The sequence below is a fragment of the Macaca thibetana genome, chromosome 9 (genome assembly GCF_024542745.1).
Source record: "Macaca thibetana thibetana isolate TM-01 chromosome 9, ASM2454274v1, whole genome shotgun sequence".
Taxonomy (NCBI): Eukaryota; Metazoa; Chordata; class Mammalia; order Primates; family Cercopithecidae; genus Macaca; species Macaca thibetana.
The window spans coordinates 14648279-14671480 of record NC_065586.1 but is presented as its reverse complement, the minus strand read 5'-3'; the positions used below and the strand labels follow the sequence as shown (position 1 = coordinate 14671480).

General features: G+C 42.0%; 2 protein-coding genes and 1 pseudogene across 2 annotated transcripts in view; 2 read left to right on the top strand and 1 right to left on the bottom strand.

The window, feature by feature from the left end:
- HSPA14 (heat shock protein family A (Hsp70) member 14) overlaps positions 1-23202 on the bottom strand; it is a 691631-nt gene that overhangs the window by 127654 nt on the left and 540775 nt on the right. The gene's annotated exons all lie outside the window — the stretch shown is intronic.
- The window catches only part of FAM107B (family with sequence similarity 107 member B), a 253351-nt gene that overhangs the window by 34619 nt on the left and 195530 nt on the right, over positions 1-23202 (top strand). The window lies entirely within an intron of this gene.
- On the top strand, positions 1539-18340 carry LOC126962957 (40S ribosomal protein SA-like; annotated as a pseudogene).

Sequence of the window (23202 nt, the reverse complement as noted above, 5' to 3'; positions counted from 1 at the left end):
TGCCTCCTTCCCCCCAACCCCAATGGCCACCACTGATCATTTCATTGTCTGTATAGTTTTGCATTTTCCAACATGTCGTAAAGTTGGAATCATATAGTATGTATCCTTTTCAGACTGGCTTTTCACTTAGCAATACGCATTCAGGGTTCCTCCATGTCTTTTTGTGCCTTGATAGCTCATTTCCATTTATACCTAAATAATAGGCCATTGTCTGGATGTTCCACATATGTGTTTGTTCATTCATCTATTGAAGGACATCTTGGTTGGTTCCAAGTTTTGGTGAATATGAATATTGCTCCTATAAACATTCACGTGTAGGTATTTGTGTGAATTCAAGTTTTCAACTCGTTTGGGTAAATATCAAGGACCACAATTTCTGGATCATATGGTAAGCCTATGTTTAGCTTTGTAAGAAATTGCCATCCTGGCTAACACGGTGAAACCCCATCTCTACTAAAAAATACAAAAAACTAGCCAGGGGAGGTGGCAGGCGTCTGTAGTCCCAGCTCCTTGGGAGGCTGAGGCAGGAGAATGGCGTAAACCCGGGAGGCGGAGCTTGCAGTGAGCTGAGATCCGGCCACCGCACTCCAGCCTGGGCGACAGAGCGAGACTCCGTCTCAAAAAAAAAAAAAAAAGAAATTGCCACACTGTCTTTCAAAGTAGCTGTACCATTTTGCATTCCCACAAGCAGTGAATGAACATTCCTGTTGCTCCATATCTTCTCCACCATTTGATGTCAGTGCATAAATTTCAGCCATTCAAGTGAATAATCCAGGGGATAGACCAACTAGACATAGCTGGATGTCAAACGATGTCATCAGGACTCTGTCTTGCTCTTTCTGTCTCTTGGCTTTTCTTTCCCCTGGGCCAGCTCCAGTCTCCTGCAGGGATTCACTTTATGATGTCTCTCACTGGCTCTAGGAATACATGCCCGCAACTCCAAGTTCAGCATAGAGAGAATACCTCTTTCTAGCACAAGTTGTAGGACTTGAATTATGTATCTATCCCTAAAACAATCCTTGTGGTCTGGGAAATGAAATATTTTCCATTTATTCACTCACTCGCTCATTCATTCATTCATTCATTCATCATGAACACCTACTATATGCCAGGCAGTCATGATGACTGGTCAGGCCCAAGTCACACATTCCAGGGGTAAAATTAGTCCTCTACCCAACCCATGGACTGAGAGCTGAGGCAGTAAGTTTCCCCAAGGTGCTGTTTTCAGAAGAAAGCTGGATGGATCATGGATGTCTGGCAGGTACAAATACCTTGTCCTCCAACTGCAACTGTGGAGTCTGTCCCCAGCGCCTGCCGTACTCATTGAGTGGGGATAGTTCTATGTATCAGTTCAATTTCCCATTTCTGGATCATTCCAATTTCTCCAAACTCAGCAGTTGGCTAGGCCCTTTCTGGTCAGATCCCAAGGTAGGACGCCATGGCAGGTTAGCACTCCTGTCATTGAGAGGTGGAGGCTGCTTCTCCTCCCTTTGAATCTGGGCCACCCTGTGATCGCTTTACACGATGGGGTGTGTACGATGAACGTTGTTCTACTTCTGGACCTAGCCTTTAAGAGGACTGGCAGGTTTTACCTTCACCTTTTAGAAGCCACTTGCCATGTTAGAAGTATGAATATCCTGAGACTACCAAGCTGGGAAAAGTGTAAACCACAAGGCTCCAGGTACGTGGAGGAGGAAGCCATGGTGAAAGGCTCCCCTTCAACCCAAGCCACCCCAGCTGATGCACATGCATGAGAGTCAGATAGCCCAGCTGAGTCCTTTCCGAATTCCTGACCCACAAAATTATGAGCAAAATAAATTCATTGCCTTAAACTGCTGGTTTTGGGGTTGCTTGTTATACAGCAACAATGTCCAGAACAGATGGCAACTAGTGTTACAATATAATCAATGGAAACGTAGCACACCAACCCAAAGGACCCAATCCATGTGTTAGGGGTAATGTGCGGATACCTTACCTTCCCGAGGCCTACAGGCAGTCCCACAGGTGCTGCTGACCTCATTTTGCATTCACTCCTCTAACCTCCTTTTTCAGGTGGCGTGTGACACGCTTCAGGATGCCCAGAAATAGGTTACTGCTGGGAATCCTAAGGGAATCTTTTGGAGTTGAAAGGATCCCGAGAGACCATCTCATTTTAGAGCTAAGATTTAAAGAGCCCTAAGGAGGTTCAGGGCTTAGGCTGAGGTCAGGAGGAAGCCCGGCCTGCACCTCAAGACAGCCATCAGTTACACCACTTTCTAGTCAATAACTGATTCTCTAGATAAGTGGATGAGCTCCGTGGTGACCTGGATAGTGCCTCGTTTTCTCTGAACTATACCTTATCTTTTCCCTAACTCCCACTGCTAACAGATTTGCTGTTCTGATAGCTACATCTTATCTCATTTAAGACTAAGATAACCTGCACCCTGGTGTCACATGTGGATTTGGGTTCCAATCCAGTCATTTATTACCTTTGGGATGTTGGGCGAGTCACTTCGCTTTTTGGAATTCAAGCTTCCTTTGCTGCAGAATGGGGAAATCTTCCTCCCCTCCCTGCCTGCTGCACATTTGTACATGTAAATATAGTAAATTCCAACGAGACCATGTGTGTAAATTGGTCCTCACAGTGCTGGCACATGGGAAATACTCTACGGTGGTGGCGTTAGCGGCTGCAGTGTCGGTGGAACGAAACGCCTAGAGACCGAGCTTTTATTCATGAATGCATGTGGTTCCAAGATGTTCAGGACATTTTATAACATCGTCACCAGTCGGGGGATAAACTGCATTTTCAGATGGAAAAAAAGAAATGAACTGAGGCACAGTGCTGGTGGCTGGTCCAAGTTTAGCCAACGAAGTAGAGAGATTGACAGAGAGAGAGAGAGAAAGAGAGAGGGAGAGAGAGCACAGCACTGCATGGGCTGGGGCAGCCTGGGAAACGTTTTCAGGGGAACCTCTTGGTTGGGGAAGATAAGTTTTTCTTAGGGCATTTCCTTGTGAAAATAAAATGCTTTCTTTTTTGTTTGTTTGTTTGTTTTGGAGGCTGAGTCTCTCTCTGTCGCCCAGGCTGGAGTGCGGCAGGATCCCGGCTCACTGCAACCTCCACCTCCCAGGTTCAAGCAATTCTTCTGCCTCAGCCTCCCAAGTAGCCAGGATTACAGGTGCCTGCCACCACGTCCGGCTAATTTTTTGTATTTTCAGTAGACACAGGGTCTCACCGTGTTGCCCAGGCTGGTCCCCAACTCCTGAGCTCAGGTAATCCGCCCACCTCGACCTCCCGAAGTGCTCCCATGAGTCACTGCGCCTGGCCTAAAATGTTTTTTTCTATAGAGAGGAAATGCTTTTTTCCTTTCTTCTCCCCTCTCCACTCCTCTCTTTCTCTCTCACTTCCCTTTTCTCCCCATATCATCCTAACTCCCCCTCTGTAATATATGAATACAAGAGAAGCCCTACAAGCCCAACAAAAGAGCCTACTGAGAGGCAGAGATTATGGAGTCTCTCTGTTTTTTCTCAGAGCCCTGACAAGATCTCTGGCCTCATGGTGCTCCGAGAAATCCTCTTAGCTCCCTTGTTTTTGCTTCCTTCATTTCTCCTTCCCTTTTCCTTGTCTGTCTCTGGGCTCTCAAGGCTTCATACTCCCCGCCTTCCTCAGGCAGTGAGGTCTGGTGTGTGGCCTTTCCCCAGACTGCCAACAAGGCTGCCTGGTGTCGGCTTCCTATCTGAGTGCTGGGAGACAACATTATCAAGGCTTCAGTGGGTCTCTCTACAGCTCTAAACCACAGCATTCAACTGCTGTTCTGTGGGCACGATTTCACATCGCAGTCATTGAGAGTCTATTTTTAGATGACCCTTCAAAATTCTAGCATTGAATGTGCTGAAATAACATTGCATGCTTGTGATTGGACGTGAATCCCAGGAATATTTACCCCTGGCCAGAGTTAAAGTAACTTTTTGGAAATGATCAGTTAATGATTTATGATGTGTATACTTAGTGAAGGTTTTTCATGGATCTTGGACTCAGAAAATAGCATTGATTTATAGGACCAGTGAAGGAGACTGAGTGATAATGTGTTTTTTTCTTGTTTTTATTTTTTGGTAACGGACTTACTGTTCTTATATAAAGTAGTATTCACTTTAGTGCAATAGGATGAAGAGTACATCAAGGATAGAGTCTTAATTGTGAGTCTGTAAGAAAGCCATCCCAAACAGATTGGCTCGTCCCTTAGATTGGCGTGAACTACTCAAATCACCAGAGGTCTGCTATAAATAGGCTGACAAGTTGATGTTAACATATCGTGTCTTTTAACTTTCATAAGCAATGCAGCAGAATATGAATTTTGGATTCTACCTGTGTTTTTCTTCAGTTCTGCCTCTCTCCTGACATGTGACTTTGGTCTAATCACTTCCTGTCTATGAGCTTGTGTCTTGAAAACTAGAGAACAAACTGGAGATCTCTCAGTTCCCTTTCAGCTTGTCCAGTTTAAGGCTGGCTGCTAGTAATATATTCTGGAGCTACATCCTGTTTTAGAAGCTTTGCCACACAGAGGGATTGCTGTCTTTGAGGACTTCCATCTTTTTTATCTGCTCCTGAGAGGTGAAGCCAGCTGGGCTTCTAGGTGGGATGAGGACTTGGAGAACTTTTCTGTCTAGCTAGAGGATTGTAAATGCACCAATCAGCGTTCTGTGTCTAGCTAGAGGATTGTAAATGCACCAATCAGCACTCTGTAAAATAGACCAATCAGCACTCTGTAAAATGGACCAATCAGCAGGACATGGGCCGGCCAAATAAGGGAATAAAAGCTGGCCACCAAAGCTAGCAGCGGCAACCCATTCTGGTCCCCTTCCACACTGTGGAAGCTTTGTTCTTTTGCTCTTCACAATAAATCTTGCTACTACTCACTCTTTGGATCCGCGCCATCTTTGAGAGGTGTAACACTCACTGAGAGGGTCTGCAGCTTCATTCCTGAAGTCAGCAAGGCCACAAATCCACCGGGAGGAACAAACAACTCCAGACGCACCATCTTTAAGAGCTGTAACACTCACCGTGAGGTCCACAGCCTCATTCTTGAAATCAGCAAGACCAAGAACCCACCGGAAGGAAGAAACTGCAGACACACTCTCCCCTTCTTCTTTTTCCCTTTTCCCAGGCACCATAGATAAAACCTCTCATGATATTTTATTGCATTTAACCTATAATCATTCCCTACCTTCCTCTTAGGTTTCTTGTAATAATAAAACATAATAGATATGTAATAGCCCTTTGGGACATTTTAGTAAGGTAGAAATGTAGTAATGTCATTAGGAAATGTAGTCATGCTAACCCCAAATCTTAGGTGTGACCATGGCTACATTTCCTAGAGATGGACTGTAGACCCCACTTAGTAAAGCTGGACAATCACAGATCCCTGGGAGTTGACTATGAAAGGCTTTCCAGTGTATGCCCTGGCTCAGAGAGGACTGACAGAACTCCAGCTACCCTTCTGCTTTAAATTCTATGAAAAGGAGTTTTCTCTTTCACTGGACTGAACAGTGCAGTCCAATGCTTTATTCCCTTGTAACTGGAGAATTTTTCCTAGAGTCATTCTAAAGCATACTATCTTTTGCCCCAAATGTTCTTGCTTATCTGTTAATGATGCATTTAACCAAAATGAACCTGAAACCAAAGTGCCATCTCCTTCCTCTACTGGGCAGACAGACATCCTGAGGAATCATCTTGGAGGCCCCAGTTGGCTTTCAGCAAAGGCCACCCCAAAATAGCTCCAACAGATGAGTATCCACCACGGCCGTCAAATCTTTTGGCTTCCCGGGGCCACATTGAGAGAAGAATTGTCTTGGGCCACACATAAAATTTACTAACATGAATGATAGCTGATGGGCTAGAAAAAAAAAAAAAATTGCAAACAATCTCGTAATGTTTTAAGAAAGTTAATGATTTTGTGTTGGGCTGCCTTGAAAGCTGTCCTGGTCCCCATGTGGCGTAGGGCCATGGGTTGGACGTGCTTGATCTATCCTATCACGAAAGGCCATTGGCTCTTGAGGAATAAATTCTACTTATTTTATCTGCCAGAATGGACAGGACCTCAGAATGAACACCAAACTATAACCTACTTTTGCAAGAGAAGCCTGGAGACAGCAGGTGGACGACATCTTGCTGGACACCTGCAAGTGTGGCAGTTGATGCAGGCTGGCTCGAGACTCACTCTGCTGACTTGGCAGATTCGGCTGGAACAGATGGGCTTCTATGTGCCAGGGGAGGAGATTGCGTGTATCAATTTGTTTTCGTCAAAGGATTTATACAACTGTGTCCACTGCATTTCACTGCCAAGGTACTTGACAAATGAACAATTTAAAAGCACAAAGCTGGAAAGTAATGCCAGGATCAATGGAACATTTATAGACCCAAATTGTCACTCCGCTTGAGCAATGGAGATGTGTCCTAGGTTCCGGAGCACGGGTCCTGCTCATTCTTAGTAATCACTGGTACAATTCAAAAGTGTCCAGTCTTTTGGCTTCCCTGGGCCACACTGGAAGAAGAATAATTATCTTGGGCCACACATAAAATACACTAACACTAACGATAGCTAATGAGCTAAAACAAACAAACAAACAAACAAAAAAACCCCAAAAAACAAAAACCTCACAAAAAGATTTCATTATGTTTAGGAAAGTTTGTGAATTTGTGTTGGGCCACCTTCAAAGCTACGGCGTGGCCTGTGGGCTGCAGGTTGGACAAGCTTGATTTAGTAGATGTTTCCAACTCCCTGTAGGTCAGGATAGGCCAATGTATGGGAAATATAACTGGGTTGCAGTTGGTGCAGGACAGTTCTGGTGTGGATGAGTGTGCTACTCATTATCATGGAAACCATGTACTTTTCCCCCAGTGGCTTATTAAGCCATGATGCAATGGATCTTTGATTCAGTGTGTGGCAGGACATTTATTTCCCTTGTTATTGAAATGTTGTAATCTCATTACAAATTGATTGGCATTGTTTTCAGAACAAGAAGTGGTATTTTGTTTTTTAAAGGAAGTCCAAATGTGTGAGCTTAAACAAATCTAGTCCCAAGTTGATGTAGGTGCGTTTAGCAGCCCACTTATTAATTCAGTGGCTCAAGGGTTGAACGTTGGTTTGGTACCCATTCTCCTCCCAAGTCCTCTCTAAATACCAGGTGCCCAGAAACTCTTTTCAAGGACATTCATTGAAAATACTTCCAAAGGCTTTATGCAGTTAATATGGCCAAATTAAAAATCTCTTCAGAGAGAAAATGTGGAGAGGCAGTGTGGTTTGCTGAGAAGTATATGGGGTCTGGAATCAGACAGACTTGGACTTGAGTCTTGGCTATTTACTCACTGTCTGATCTTGAGCAAGTTGCACAGTGTCTTTGAGCTGCCAATTTCTCCTTGTTAAATGGAAATGATAAAACCTGCCTCTCAGGCTTGTGAGAGAAATAAGTTAGACAATAGGAACTGAATTAACCACAGTTTACCTTATCATTATTTTGGACGACCTTTCTCCAGTGCTGAGGGTATTTATTCTAATATTTAAAAGCCCCCTGATATATCATTTGCCAGTAAAATTTCCTGGTTGAGACAGACAGACTGGTGTCACTCTACCCTGCATTTAGGAACTAGTTTAACATCATGGGTAAAACAAGCCTATTTTGCTGGATATCATTTCTACTTAACATCATTTTAGTCAGGTTTGTATGAAACTTGATGGCATTTTGTTAACAAAAGATCTCAGTGATCTTTGCATGTTGCTAACAAAATTGAAATAAAATGTGATCTCTGTTGATGCAAAATTGAATCAGATACATTAGATCAACTCCGGGGCTGTTTGATTTTGAAAAGGCAGGTGAGGTTGATTGCGTGTACTACAGCTTATATTCTTTTCCGTGACAGAAGTTATAGTGACAGCCAAGAAAGTTCAAATGCTGTATGCAATTTGAATAATGTATTTGGTTTCTGAATACCTAATACCTTATCGTATACAAAATATGCTATATATTATTATATATAATGTGTTCTATAGACTACATTGTATCTAATAATTATTAGATATATATTATATAATATATAGATATATAATACATAATATATTAGATATAATGTATTAGATATAATATATATCTTATATATAAGATATAGTATATATTAGATGTAATATATAATATATTAGATATAATATAATATATATTAGATGTACTATATATATATATATTAGATATAATATATTAGAACATATTATATATTAGATAAAATACATATATTAGATATAACATATTAGATAAAATATATATTAGATATAATATATTAGATATATTAGATAAAATATATATATTAGATACAATATATAATTATTAGATGCACTATAATATATTCTATACAATATATTATTTTGTTATATATTTAATGATGTTATTAAAGAATATTGTTAATTATGTGATATTATTACTATACATGCCTTCTAAATATTTGTACTTTGCACTCAGACATTCTACGTTTCCATCAGCAAGAATTCTATTGTGGATTAACTATGTCAATTACAATATAGAATATCAAGTGTCTTCTAGTTTCATATTTAGAATACCTTACATTGATATAGCAGTTCACAGTTTAGAAATACTTTTACATACATTTGCTTCTCAAAACAGCACTCTAAAATAGTCCAGGCAGATATAGTTATTTCCATTTGAAGATCAGGCTACTTACTGGGGAGCCAGGAAATGAAATGGCATCTAGTAAATGGCCAAGCCACCATTAAAAACAGCTCTTGGAACTCCTGGACCAATCAATATTTTCCCACCACACAGCACTGCCTCCCTGACAAGTTGATTAATTGCTGATCTTTGGGAGAGACTGGTTTATAGAGTGGAGAAATAGGTCTACTTCATGTCCTCATGCTTGCTTGCAGGTTTGGAATTAGTCGATACCTGCTGAATGATGATGTCTGTGCAGAGAGATAGCTGTAGTAAGAAAATGAACGCAGAACATCAGTAGTGTGATTGAGGTGGTATAGAGAGCAGTTAGGTCATTATCTACTTCACCATAGAAACTGGGGCACTTCCGAGATTGCAAAGTGTTGTTATTAATAATTACTTTGGGACCACAGGTGGAAATTGTTACTTTTCCAGGGGAAGCAGATGTTCGGTCATCTCAAAAACAGTAACATTACAGGAGGGCAAATGGTGAAAGCAGAGAAGTACCATCCTGCACTGCTTAACAATGGGCATCTGTTCCAAGAAATGCATCGTTAAGTGATTTTATCATTGTGTGAACATCATAGAGTGTACTCACATAAACCTAGATGGTGTAGCCCAGTGCACACCTGGGCTAGATGCTGTAGCCTGTTGTTCCTAGACTGCAAACCTGTACAGCATGTGATGGTGCTGAATACTGGAGGCAGCTGTAACACAATGACATTTGTGTATCTAAACATAGAAAAGGTACAGTAAAAATACAGTATCATACTCCTATGGGATCACTGTTGTATATGAGGTCTGTTGTTGATCCAAGTGTCGTTATGCAGGACATGACTGTGCATGTATTGAGAGATTTAAAAAGCTTCTTGTAAATTCATTGATTGATTGATTGATTTTTTGAGATGGAGTCTTGCCCTGTTGGCCAGGCTGGAGTGCAGTGGCGCAATCTCGGCTCACTGCAATCTTCGTCTCCTGGGTTCAAGCAATTCTCCTGCCTCAGCCTCCCAAGTAGCTGAGATTACAGGCACACACCACCACATCTGGCTAATTTTTGTATTTTTAGTAACGACGGGGTTTCACCGTGTTGGCCAGGCTGGTCTCAAACTCCTGACCTCAGGTGATCCATCTGCCTCAGCCTCCCAAACTGCTGGGATTAAAGGCATGAGCCACCGCGCCTGGCCTTAAAGTCATTGATTTAATCCCGCTCCCTCACTGGACTGAGAGCTCCACAGGGCAAGCACCTTTTCTGTCTTATTTTTTTAGTACCTGACACCTTTTTAGTATTGACACCTAGGTGCTCAATAAATGGACCAATGGATTGTTGGATATTTGGGTACCATGATCCAAATTTTGGATTTTGTTTAAGACACACCGAAGTGAGTAGGTTCAAAACAAAGCCTGTAATATCCGCCTGTGCCACTAAACCCTCTCCCCGATTCCAGTCATGGTGACAGCACCCCTCTGCCAGTTGCTCAAGCCAGAAACCAGGTAGTCAGCTTTGATGTTCTGCCTCCACTCCCTAACCCCTAAAGTCAGCTCTGCTCCCTGCATCTCTAAAATCTGTCCATTCTCCATGCTGCTACTGGTGTGGTCTAGGTGGGTGACCAACTGTCTTGGTTTGCCCGGGACTGAGGAGTTACCCAGGACATAGGACTTTCAGTGCTAAAATAAGAACATTCCTGGGCAAACTGGGGAGGCTGGTCACCATAGATCTAGGTCACATAATTTTTCGCCTGGTCTACTGCAGTAGCCTCTGCACAATCTGCTTTCTCACCTATAATCCATTCCTGCACTGTTGCCAGAAAAATCTTTGTAAACATGAACCAGATCATGCCATTGGTGAAAATCCTTCAAGGACTCTATAAATCTTCAACACACCACCTGGTCAATCAGGTTTCCATTCATCCCCCAACCTCATCTCTGCATTCTCTCAGCTCCGCTGGTTCCCCAAACACATCATATCCTCTACCTTCCCTCACTGGGCTTCATAATGCTCTTACTCCTGTGTGAATTGCCCCGATGCCTTTATCTGCCTACAAATCCAATTCTAGCCTTTAAATCCCAGCCCAAGAATACCATCTCAGGCAAGAGTTGGGTCAGGGCACCTTCACCATATATCAGTGGTTCTCGCCTTTGGTTTCACATTAAACTCACCTGGGAGAACTTAAAAAAATTCCGATGCCCGTGTCACATCTCAGACCAATTCCCATCTCTGGATATGAAACCAGATCTCAGAGATTTTTTTTTAAATTTTTTTTTAGGCCGGGCGCGGTGGCTCAAGCCTGTAATCCCAGCACTTTGGGAGGCCGAGATGGGCGGATCACGAGGTCAGGAGATCGAGACCATCCTGGCTAACATGGTGAAACCCCGTCTCTACTAAAAAATACAAAAAACTAGCCGGGCGAGGTGGCGGGTGCCTGTAGTCCTGGCTACTCGGGAGGCTGAGGCAGGAGAATGGTGGGAACCCGGGAGGCGGAGCTTGCAGTGAGCTGAGATCCGGCCACTGCATTCCAGCGCGGGCGACAGAGCAAGACTCTGTCTCAAAAAAAAAAAAAAAAAAAAAAATAATTATTTTACTTAAATTTCTGGGATACGTTTGCAGAACATGCAGGTTTGTTACATATTTATACATGTGCCATGGTGGTTTGCTACACCTATCAACCCGTCATTTAGGTTTTAAGCCCTGCATACATTAGGTATTTGTCCTAATGCTCTCCTTCCCTTTGCTCCCAACCCCCCGACAGGCCTCAGTGTGTGATGTTCCCCTCCCCTGTGTCCATGTGTTCTCATTGTTCAACTCTCACTTATGAGTGAGAACATGTGGTGTTTAGTTTTCTGTTCCTGTGTTAGTTTGCTGAGAATGATGGTTTCCAGCTTCATTTATGTCCCTGCAAAGGACATGAACTCATTCTTTTTTATGGCTGCATAGTATTCCATGGTGTATATGTGCCACATTTTCTTTATCCAGTCTATCATTCATGGGCATTTGGATTGGTTCCAAGTCTTTGCTATTGTAAATAGTGCTTCAGTAAACATACGTGTGTATGTGTCTTTATAGTAAAATGATGTATAATCTTTTGGGTATATACCCAGTAATGGGACTGCTGGCTCAAATGGTATTTCCACCTAGGGATTTTTAAGCTCCTCAGGTGATTCTGGTGCACCCAAGGTTGTGAACCACTGGTCTACAGTGAAGCTTCCCTGATCCTATGACTCTTTTTACTTCATATGCCACTGTGTTGATCCCTCCCTTTATCTACTTCAGGTACTTCATGTCTATGTGCCCCACACTCATCACACTACTCCTTGAGGGCAGGGACCCTGGCTAATTTGTATAAGCATTTTCACTGCCTAGGACCAGGCTTGGCACAAAGCAAAGGTTTAATTAATATCAGTTGCATACAGCAATGACCTTGGGCAGCCTACATATCCTTTCTGGACCTCATTTTTCTTTTCCATAAAATGGGGATAAAAATATTTAACTTCATCAGGTGCAGTAGCTTGCATTTGTAATCCCAGTGCTTTGGGAGGTCAAGGCAGGAGGACTGCTTGAGGTCAGGAGTTTGAAATCAGCCTAGACAACAAACTGAAATCTCATCTCTACAAAAATGAAAATTAAAAAAACATAGGCAGGTATGACAATGCACACCTGTGGTCCTAGCTCCTTGGGAGGCTGAGGTGGGAGGATTGCTTGAGCCCAGAAGGTCAAGGCTGCAATGAGTTATGAATGCACCACTGTACTCCAGCCTGGGCCAAAGAGCAAGACCTTACTTTTTTTTTTTTTTTTTTTTTTTTTAAAAAAACTACACATATATCTATCTAACTTGAAGAGTTGAGAATTGAACAACTGACGTAAAGTGCCTGGCTCGTATTTTACTTGCTATTCATTATGAGGCAGATTGATAGGGAAGAACATTCTGCCATTTCCCCATTAGGCCTGAATCTAAAGCCTACTCTTGTCAAAAATTAAAGAGAAAAATCTACCCAGAATGAATGCCCACATACTCTTTATCTCCTAAGCCAGAGATGCTGAATGAGATTATGACTTGAAAGTGTTCAGAGGTGACTGGAGGTGAATGTACATAGTGTTTTGCTGATAACTGGACACTGGAAGCACGTGTGTCCCCCCCCCAGCTGAGTGCTTTGCAAGCAGTTTTGCAAATAAATCACCATGTGGTAAGAGGGAATCAATATGACCTCCCAACCCACTATTCTCATCTATAAGGAGATATTAGGGTGGGGAAGCTATTGACAAAGAGAAGGATGTATTTCTTGAGGCCTTCAGTGATGGATAACCCACAAAAATTACCCCTGCTGGTCCATCTTGACTTCTGCAGCCACTTGGAATGGACACCCTGTGGCTAGTTCTTCTTTCCTTTCCCCTTGACTTTGATTTAGTGTCTTCCGTCTTTATATCTCTCACTGGCTTTATTTTCAAAAATAGTAATTTCTATCGCTGGTGATTTTTAAAAAAAGCACACACACACACACATACACACACACACACATACCCCTTATACCAAAGAAAGAAATAATCAAAATGGGAGAAAGATCATTGCTGGCTATTTTTCAAGAGAGTTGATGGATTGGAGTAAGTTTAGATCAATGGAAAAACCTTGGTGAAAAAAATTATGCAAATGCAGTTGATATTAAAAATGCAAGTAATGATCCAAGCCATGACTTTGAGCCCAGCTCTCAGACCACCCACAAACTCACAAACATTGTGTTGAGTGGACATTTCTTTTTACTTTTCAGGTTATTCAAGAGGCTTCTTTACTCCATAAATATGTGAGGGGGAGGAGGATGGCAGTGAACAAGAGACAGAAGGAGCGAGAGAAGAGGAGAGAATATGATGATAGGGTTACTGATCACTGGCATACTTAGCTCAGTCCCTTTTCCTTTGTTTGGGATGTAAGAGTTTGCTGTTAGGATGTATTTTTTATATTTTTTCCATCTGCATAGAACTTTTCTATTTACTTTAAATTCCCTGAAATTGCTTTTTAAAGTTTCTTGCTTAAAATTAGGAAGTGAAGTGGGCTATTAAAGAATGGAAATTTAGTGAAGCATCTTGATGTCTTGTTTTAGTGTGGGTTTCCCGAGAAGCCCCAGTGGGAGAGTGGGGAAGTGATTCAAGGAAGGGAAGTCTGTTATTAAGTCAGCTGCCACAGTGGACAACTGGAGCTTAATACCATAGGGAACCTGTAAGAAGAATGTAAAACACATGCCTCAGAATTGTCCCACTGGAGGGTGAGAGAGCTGGGGTATTTATACACCAATTCCCAAGAGTCATCAGTTGAGGGCTGCTCCTGGGAGGTGTTAATTGCTTGTCATTCCAGCCTGTGCAGTTCCAGGCTATCATCTTCCTTGGCTCTAGAAGATGCCCCATGGCACAGACATGTAGCTGCTGACAGTTGTAAATCCAGGCTGGAACACATTGTAATGGTTAAGATCTAAGAGATGTGGCTCAGCCAGTGTGACAAAAACCCAAGCATGATGGTGCTTTTTCTAAAACAATGCACACCTGTTTTTGAAGATTAGGGAAAAGTCAGAGTTTAAAGCAGGGGTCCCCAACTCCTGGGCCATGGACCAGTACTGGTCTGTGGCCTGTTAGGAACTGGGCCACAGCAGGAGGTGAGCAGTGGGTGGGTGAGCGTAGCTTCATTTGTATTTACAGCTGCTCCCCATTAGTTGCATTACTGCCTGAGCTCCGCCTCCTGTCAGATCAGTGTGACATTAGATTCTCACAGGACCGTGAACCCTATTGTGAACTGCACATGTGAGGGATCTAGGTTGTTTGCTCCTTATGAGAATCTAATGCCTGATGATCTGTCACTGTCTCCCATCACCCCCAAATGGGACCGTCTAGTTGCAGGAAAACAAGCTCAGGGTTCCTACTGATTCTACATTATGTTGAGTTGCATAATTATTTCATTAGATGTTACAATGTAATAATAATAGAAATAAAGTGCATGATAAATGTAATGAACTTGAATCATCCTAAAACCATCCCCACACCCTGGTCTGTGGAAAAATTGTCCTCCATGAAACTGGTCCCTGATGTCAAAAAGATTGGGGACCTGTGGTTTAAAGGACTCTAGCGGAGAAGGCACAAAAATGTAGCTGATAATTTGGGAAATATGGAAAAGTCATTTAATCTACCCTGGTACTTTTGGGCAATACTTCCTGCGTAGGATCAAGCCATTTGTGGAAATTTGGCTGTATAGATTTCTAGCTGCCATGTGGCTAGACGTGGTTTCCAGGGGAAAGCATGAGATTATGGTTCTTTATCTTGGAATATTACCCCCAAATTTTAGCCTTGGGGAACCTGACAAATGCTTGACTGTCTTTCAAGCCTGGCTCCATGCTGCACTGTGCTATGGCTTTGGTTCTTTCTTTTCTCAAGCCTGGTGCGCACGTCCTGTCCTGCTGCACTTGTTCTGCTCGGCTCTGAGGCAGGCACACAAACACCATTGTCCCTGATTTGTAACAGGAGATGCTTCCCGCATAGATTCTTACGTGTTCATTTTCTCCAGATTTGACTGCTTTTGGCCAGGCATGGTGGCCCACGCCTGTAATCCCAGCACTTTGGGAGGCCGAGGCGGGTAGATCACTTGAGGTCAGGAGTTCAAGACCAGCCTGGCCAACATGGCAAAACCCTGCCTCTACTAAAAATACGAAATTAGCCAGGTGTGGTGATGGAAGCCTGTAATCCCAGCTACTTGGGAGGCTAAGGCAGGAGAATCGCTTGAACCCAGGAGGCGGAGGTTGCAGTGGGCTGAGATCGCACTATTGCACTCCAGCCTTGGCAACAAGAGCAAAACTCCATCTCAAAAAGAAAAAAAAAATTAGCTGGGTGTGGTGATACATGCCTGTAATCCCAGCTACTCGGGAGGCTGAGGCAGGAGAATTGCTTGAACCCAGAAAGTGAAGGTTGCAGTGAGCCAAGATAGTGCCACTGCACTCCAGCCTGGAGGATAGAGTAATACTCTGTTTCTAAAAAAAAAAAAAGGGGATTCGACTGCTTTTGCTCCCTAGAAATTCATATGTTGAAGCCTTAACCTTTAATATGATGAAATTAGGAGGTGGGGACTTTGGAAGATAATTAGGTTTAGATAAGATCATGAAGGTAGAAACCCCATAATTGGATTAGAGACACCAGACACTTACAAGAAGAGTTACTAGAGAGCTTTCCCTTTCTCTCTCTCTCTATCTCTCTTTCTCCCCCTACCACGTGAGGATACAACCAGAACACAGCCATGTGCAAACCAGGAAGGGGGTCTTAACTAGGCACTGGATCTGCCTGAGCCTTAATCTTGGACTTCCCAGCTTCCAGCACTCTAAGAAGTAAGTTTGCTGTTTAAGCCACTCAGCCTACAGCGTATTTGATACAGCAGTCCAAACCAACTAAGACAGGCACTTTGATTGAACATGAAATCCAGAGTTAAAGATATTCTATGGTTTACAAACCTTGCCTTTGAGGAGACATCTCAATCTCTTTCTCCATTCCCTTCCCTTTTCTTCTCCTACCCATTCTCTATAAGGGAACCATAAGTGTCTCTAGTTGCAAGTAGAGTTTCTAGCTTCTAGAAAACTCAGTCAAGCTCCATAAGCCAGCCCCACAAGTCTGGCTCTGTAGGGAGATAGGAGGGTGCTGACGGTCTGAGAGTCTCAGTTTTTCCTGCAGCCTTGTGGATCTACAAACACAAAGCCCTACCCAAAGGCATCTGGTCCTCAGGTGCTGTTTCTCTTCTCCCTGTGGAGCTGGGTTTGTTTTTGTGGAAATCTAAATCATATGTTTCTATTTCATTTACATTACATTCAAAGCAATGTTGTTTCCCTGCAGCCTTTTGAAGTTATGGGAGCTTTATGGATGGTTCTGCAAATGTTTACTTTTGAGCCTTCATTCTCAAATGAACTCTAGAAATGTCCCTGCTTCATTTCCTCACAGTCAGTGGCCCTGGAGGAGAAGACACTGGAGTCCAGTGCTTTAAGACCTAGGTATTGGGGCCTGGGGACTTCAGTGTGGATGAGCTTCTGTCATTTCCTTCAGGCTGTTTCCTGTCCTCACTATTAGTGGGTTCCTGGGAACTTGTGTGAAGGTGTTTCGGTGTTGATTTTTTTTTTTCTTCTGGGAAGGTTTTGGTCTAAGCTTCTCATCCTAGGGAATGCTCTCCTCCTGAAAATAAAAATGTGACCACCTGCTCCAGACAATTACTGGAGTTAATTCATAAGGTTCACAGTGAACTGGGGCTCGGTACCACATTAGCAGATGGACAATTTGACCACGTGGGTTATCTGCAACATTTTCTACAAAGCTATAGTAATCAAAATAGCATGGTAACTGTTTTCTAGTCTATTCAATGGAATAGAATTAAGAGTTTAGAAATAAGCCATTATGCTTATGGTCAATTGAATTTTGACAAGGATTCCAACAAAGTTCAATGGAGAAATAATAGTAATTTCAACAAATAGTGTTGGAACAACTGGATAGACACATGCAAAAGAAGGCCATTGGACCCCTACCTCACACTATGTACAAAAATTACCCCCAAATGTATCAAAGACCTAAAACTAAGAGCTAAATGTAAGACATTTGCAAAAGAAGACCTAAATATAAGACACAAATATTAGAGCTAAATATAAGACACATAGAAGACACATGCATGGAAGACACATGCAGCTTTTCCGCAGTACCCACAGGGGAGTCCATTTGGCATTGTTCTGGATTCCCATCATAACTTAAAGGGAAACTTTCACAGTGTCTGAAGCCCTTGATGTCCTGCAGATGAAGGAGGAGGATGCCCTTAAGTTCCTTGGAGGAGGAACCAACTTAGGTGGCACTAATCTTGACTTTCAAATGGAACAGCACATCTATAAAAGGAAAAGTGATGGCATCTACATCATAAATCTGAAGAGGACTTGGGAGAAGCTTTTGTTGGCAGTTCATGCCATTGTTGCCATTGAAAACCCTGCTGATGTCAGTGTCATGTCCTCCAGGTATACTGGCCAGGGGGCCCTGCTGCAGTTTGTTGCTGCCACTGGAGCCACTCTAATTGCTGGCCACTTTACTCCTGGAGCCTTCACTAACCAGATCCAGGCAGCCTTCTGGGAGCCATGGTTTCTTGTGGTTACTGACCCCAGAGCTGACCACCAGCCTCTCGCAGAGGAAGCTTATGTTAACCTTCCCATCATTGCTCTGTGTCACACAGATTCCCCTCTGTGCTATGTGGACATTGCCATTCCATGCAACAGTAAGGGAGCTCACACAGTGGGTTTGATGTGGTGGATGCTGGCCTGAGAAGTTTTGTGCATGCATGGCACCATTTCCTGCAAACACCCATGGGAGGTCATGCCTGATCTCTACTTGTACAGAAATCCTGAAGAAATTAAAAAAGAAGAGCAGACTACTGCTGAAAAGGCTGTGAGCAAGGAGGAATTTCAGGGTGAATGGACTGCTCCAACTCCTGAGTTCACTGCTACTCAGCCTGAGGTTGCAGACTCATCTGAAGGTGTGCAGATGCCCTCTGTGCCTATTCAGCAGTTCCCTACTGAAGACTGGAGTGCTTGGCCCACTACAGAAGACTGATCTGCAGCTCCCACTGCTCAGGCCACTGAATGGTTAGGAGCAACCACTGAATGGTCTTAAGCTGTTCTTGTACTGGCTCTTAAGCAACATGGACACAAGGTTGATGGAAAATAAACATCAATTTCTTAAGAAAAAAAGACACATGCCAAAGAAGATCTAAATATAAGACACAAATATAAGACCTAAATATAAGACACATATGAAAGAAGGCCGTTGGACCCCTGCCTCACACTATATACAAAAATTAACCCCCAAATATATCAAAGATCTAAATATGAGAGCTAAGACAATACAATCTTAGAAGAAAACATAGGAGTAAGTCTTCATGACCTTGGATTAGGCAATGGTTTCTAAGATATGACACCCAAAAGACAAGGAATAAAATAAAAAATAGATTAATTGGACTTTATCAAAATTAAAAACTTTTGTACTTCAAAGGTTCCATCAAGAAATTAAAAAGACAACCTATAGGATAAGAGAAAATATTTGCAAAGTATATATCTGATAAGAGACTTATATCTAGAATATATAAAGAACTATATATATTGCAACTTGACAATAAAAAGACCAATTAAAAATGGGCAAAGGATTTGACCGGATATTTATCCAAAGAAGACATACAAATGGCCAAGAATTACATGAAAAGATTCTCAATATTAGTCATTAGGAAAATGCAAATCAAAACAGCAGAGAGTACAACTTTACACCCATTAGGATGACTATAATAAATAAAAGACAGATAAATAACAAATGTTGACAAGGATTCAGAGAACAACCCAATAGCCATCAACTGATAAATGGATGAGCAGCATGGAATATGTCTATACAATGGAATATTATTTGGCAATGAAAAGGGATGAAGTACAGATATAGGCTACAATAGGTAACAACCTTGAAAACATTATGCTAAGTGAAATAAATCATTCACAAATGCCACATATCATGTGATTTCATTTTTATAAAATGTACAAAATTGGCAAATCTATAGGGATAGGAAATCGAATAGTATTTGTTAGGGATTGTGTGGGAGGAAGGAATGGGGAATGACTGCTAATAGGTGTGAGGTTTCTTTTTAGAGTAATGAAAATATTCTGGAATTAGTAGTGATGTTTGAACAATTTTGTGACTGCACTAATAAATCATCAAATTGTACACTTAGAAAATAAATCCACAAAAAAGTATGTTCCTTTAGATTCCCTATTTAATAAATGGTGCTGGGAAAACTGGCTAGCCATATGTAGAAAGCTGAAACTGGATCATTTCCTTACACCTTATACAAACATTAATTCAAGATGGATTAAAGACTTAAATGTTAGACCTAAAACCATAAAAAACCCTAGAAGAAAACCTAGGCAATACCATTCAGGACATAGACATGGGCAAGCACTTCATGACTAAAACACCAAAAGCAATGGCAACAAAAGCCAAAATAGACAAATGGGATCTAATTAAACTAAGAGCTTCTGCACAGCAAAAGAAACTACTATCAGAGTGAACAGGCAGCCTACAGAATGGGAGAAAAATTTTGCAATCTATCCATCTGACAAAGGGCTAATATCCAGAATCTACAAAGAACTTAAACAAATTTACAAGAAAAAAAATGAAACAACCCCATCAAAAAGTGGGCAAAGGATATGAACAGACACTTCTCAAAAGAAGACATGTATGCAGCCAACAGACACATGAAAAAATGCTCATCATCACTGGTCATCAGAGAAATGCAAATCAAAACCACAATGAAATACCATCTCACACCAGTTAGAATGGTGATCATTAAAAAGTCAGGAAACAACAGGTGCTGGAGAGGATGTGGAGAAACAGGAACACTTTTCGCTGTTGGTGGGAGTGTAAATTAGTTCAACCATTGTGGAAGACAGTGTGGCTATTCCTCAGGGATCTAGAACTAGAAATACTCATGTTTCACCAACTATCTGGGCATTTCTTAGCCTAGTCAACTTGACACAAAAAATTAACCATCACAGCTACTGCGTTTTGGGGTAATCTACTATATAATGATAGATAACTAATACAAACTCCTAAGTTGATCTAATTTTCTTGTATTTTTCTATCTTACTAATCTTTCTGTGTCTTTTTGTTTTATATCCTGATAGATTCCTTTGATTCTGTATCTTCCAGCCTCTTTTAATTTTGGCGATCATATTTTTAATTTCCAAAGAAAGGTTCTTTCTTGAGCTCTGAAGTTTTTTTTTTTTCAATTTTTATTTATTTATTTATTTTCACATCATCTATCCTTGTTTGAGGGATCTTCTCCTTCCTCCCTGAAGATGCCAATGAGTCTTTGATATTTCCCTCACTCTTTGTATTCTCTGATTTTCTGAGTTACTTGTTTCCTTTTCTGTCTTGTGTTGGAAGTTGTCCTTGAGTATTGGCTAATCCCTACTTGTCCATTTATATTTGGAAGAAAGGGGGTTGGAGACTCTCTTTGTGTGGCCTGGAGTTTGCCCATTAGTGACTTTACTACAGGACCACGGGTGGACCACCTGCTTCTTATGTCAACATCCAAATATCAATATTTGGTGGTCTGTGAAGAAGGATCCTCTAGTTTCCTGCCTTGAGGATAAACCTGGCTATATATATATGTAAGTGTAGTGGGTATAAAAATTAATGCAACACTACTCAGATGAACCAAAAAATATAATTTGTCTTCCATCACTGATCTAATCTTTCTTCTCTGACCTGTCACTATTTTGAGAAGAATATAAAAATTCTTTCAGTGTTTTCCAGGTGAAGTCATCCCTTTCAGGGCAGTTTCTTTGGACGAATGCTCAGTTGTTCAGGTTTCCTTTCCCTCCCTCAGCTCCTCCCTAAGATTGAGTCTGGATTTACAATGGGGCGGTGGTGTTGATTAAAGTCTTCGGGTAGGTGGGCCGCCATCTTTACCCTCGTTGCCTGCTAATGAAGGGAGCAGGTAGGTCTGGATTTGTCCCGGGCCTGCTGTCTACTGAGGTGTGGCAGCATCTTAGGGCCTTTTGAACCTATTGGTGATTCCTGCTACTGAATGTCATGGTTCCAACCATTTGCATCTTATTTTCAAGTCCTGGCACACTGTTGCCTCTGTGTCAAGGCCTCTGCCAGTCCACCAATCCTCTGTGCCCACACCGAGACACAGGGAGACTTGTAAAGTCCCTGAGCTAACAGAGGCTGTGGGGGTCCAGGAACATGGCCAGCCCTCTCCTACCAGCAATGCTACTCCAACCCTAGGTTGGATGAGGCTAAATAAGAACCTTCTCCTAGATTGTTTTTTTAACTTTTATTTTAGACTCAGGGGTATATATACAGGTTTGTTATGCAGGTGAATTGTGTGTCACAGAACTTTGGTGTACAGACTACTCTGTCATCTTAGGTAATAAGTCTAGTACCCGATAGGTAGTTTTTTTTATCCTCACCCTCCTCCCACCCTCCACCCTCAAGCAGGCCCTAGTATCTCTTTTTCCCTTCTTTGTGTCCATATGTACTCAGTGTTTAGCTCTGACTTATAAGTAAGAACACGCGGTATTTGGTTTTCAATTTCTGTGTTAATTCACGTAGAATAATGACCTCCAGCTCCATCCATGTTGCTGCAAAGAACATGACCTTATTCTTTATTATGGCTGCATAGTATCCATGGTGTATATGTACCACATTTTCCTAATCCAGTCTACTCTTGATGGGCATTTAGGCTTATTTCATGTCTTTGCTATTGTGAATAGTGCTGCAAGGAACATACATGTACATATGTCTGTTTTTTTCAAGGTTGACATGTGGCTGTGTTTCAGATGACATCAAATTAGGATTTTCTTTTCCTGGATGTTTGCAGGAGCTGACAAGCTAGGAAATCATGAACACTGATGTTTTCCTTCCTCTCAATTAACTTAACTCTGTCTGTTGCAGAATTTCGGTGCAGAATAGGGAAAAGAGAACACCAGTGCCTATTTCTTCCTCAGCTCAGTTTTCCGCTCTTTCTCCCTCTTCCAGAAATGGCAAGAGATTCATGCCAATTCTTCCTGCTCAAAGACTGTCCCTGGGTCACAGATTCCTCTATGTCTTGATGACATTCCCTCTCCTTGAATCTTGGGCCACAATGGTGAATGGTTACAGGGAACTTTGTGTTTGAGGTGTAGTCACTTGTGAAATATTTTCAGAATGTTTTCTATGTAACATTATTCATGCTGTAATATGAACGTTCTAGATAAAGCTTTGCTGGCATTTATTGAATTGCTGGGTCAAGGTTGATGAACAATATGGAGGCTTTTGATGCATATTGTCCATTGTTGAGGGAGGTAACATAATAACCCATTATCCTCCATTACAACAATGTGGTTTACTTAATCTGATTAGCCAGAGAGAGGGAGGATTTGAGTGTGATTCTAAACCTGTACAGTAGAGCAAATCGTATCAGGGAGTTCAGTCCTGGGAGAGGGGAGGGGAGGAGCAGGGTCACCCTGAGGGCTCAGTAACTAAGGACTGGGCTGCAGCAGAAACCTGCAGTATAGGAAGAGGGTCCAGGAAGGAACCAAGAAGCCCTAAAGTGAAAAGTGGGTACACTTTAATCTCAGTCACCATCAAGAAAATTGCTAGAAACTAGAGCCCAAGGCCAATGCGAATTTTGAACTCGTGTTCTAAAACAAGGCCCTTCCTGGGTAGTTCCAAGAAAAGGAAATTTAAGAAACAAAGAAATAAAAAACAACACTTCTCATCTGAACTCTGATCATGTTGTTTTTTTAAACCTTTTCCCAGCAATGGTTTGTAAGTCATTAAGGCTTAGACTACTGCATCAAAGCTCTTGGCTTCTATTCATTTATCCCAATTTCTTTCTTTCTTTTTTTTTTTTTTGGTGGGAGTCAGGGCAGGGGACTGGAATCTCACTCTGTCCCCCAGGCTGGAGTGCAGCAGCACAATCTTGGCTCACTGCAACCTCTGCC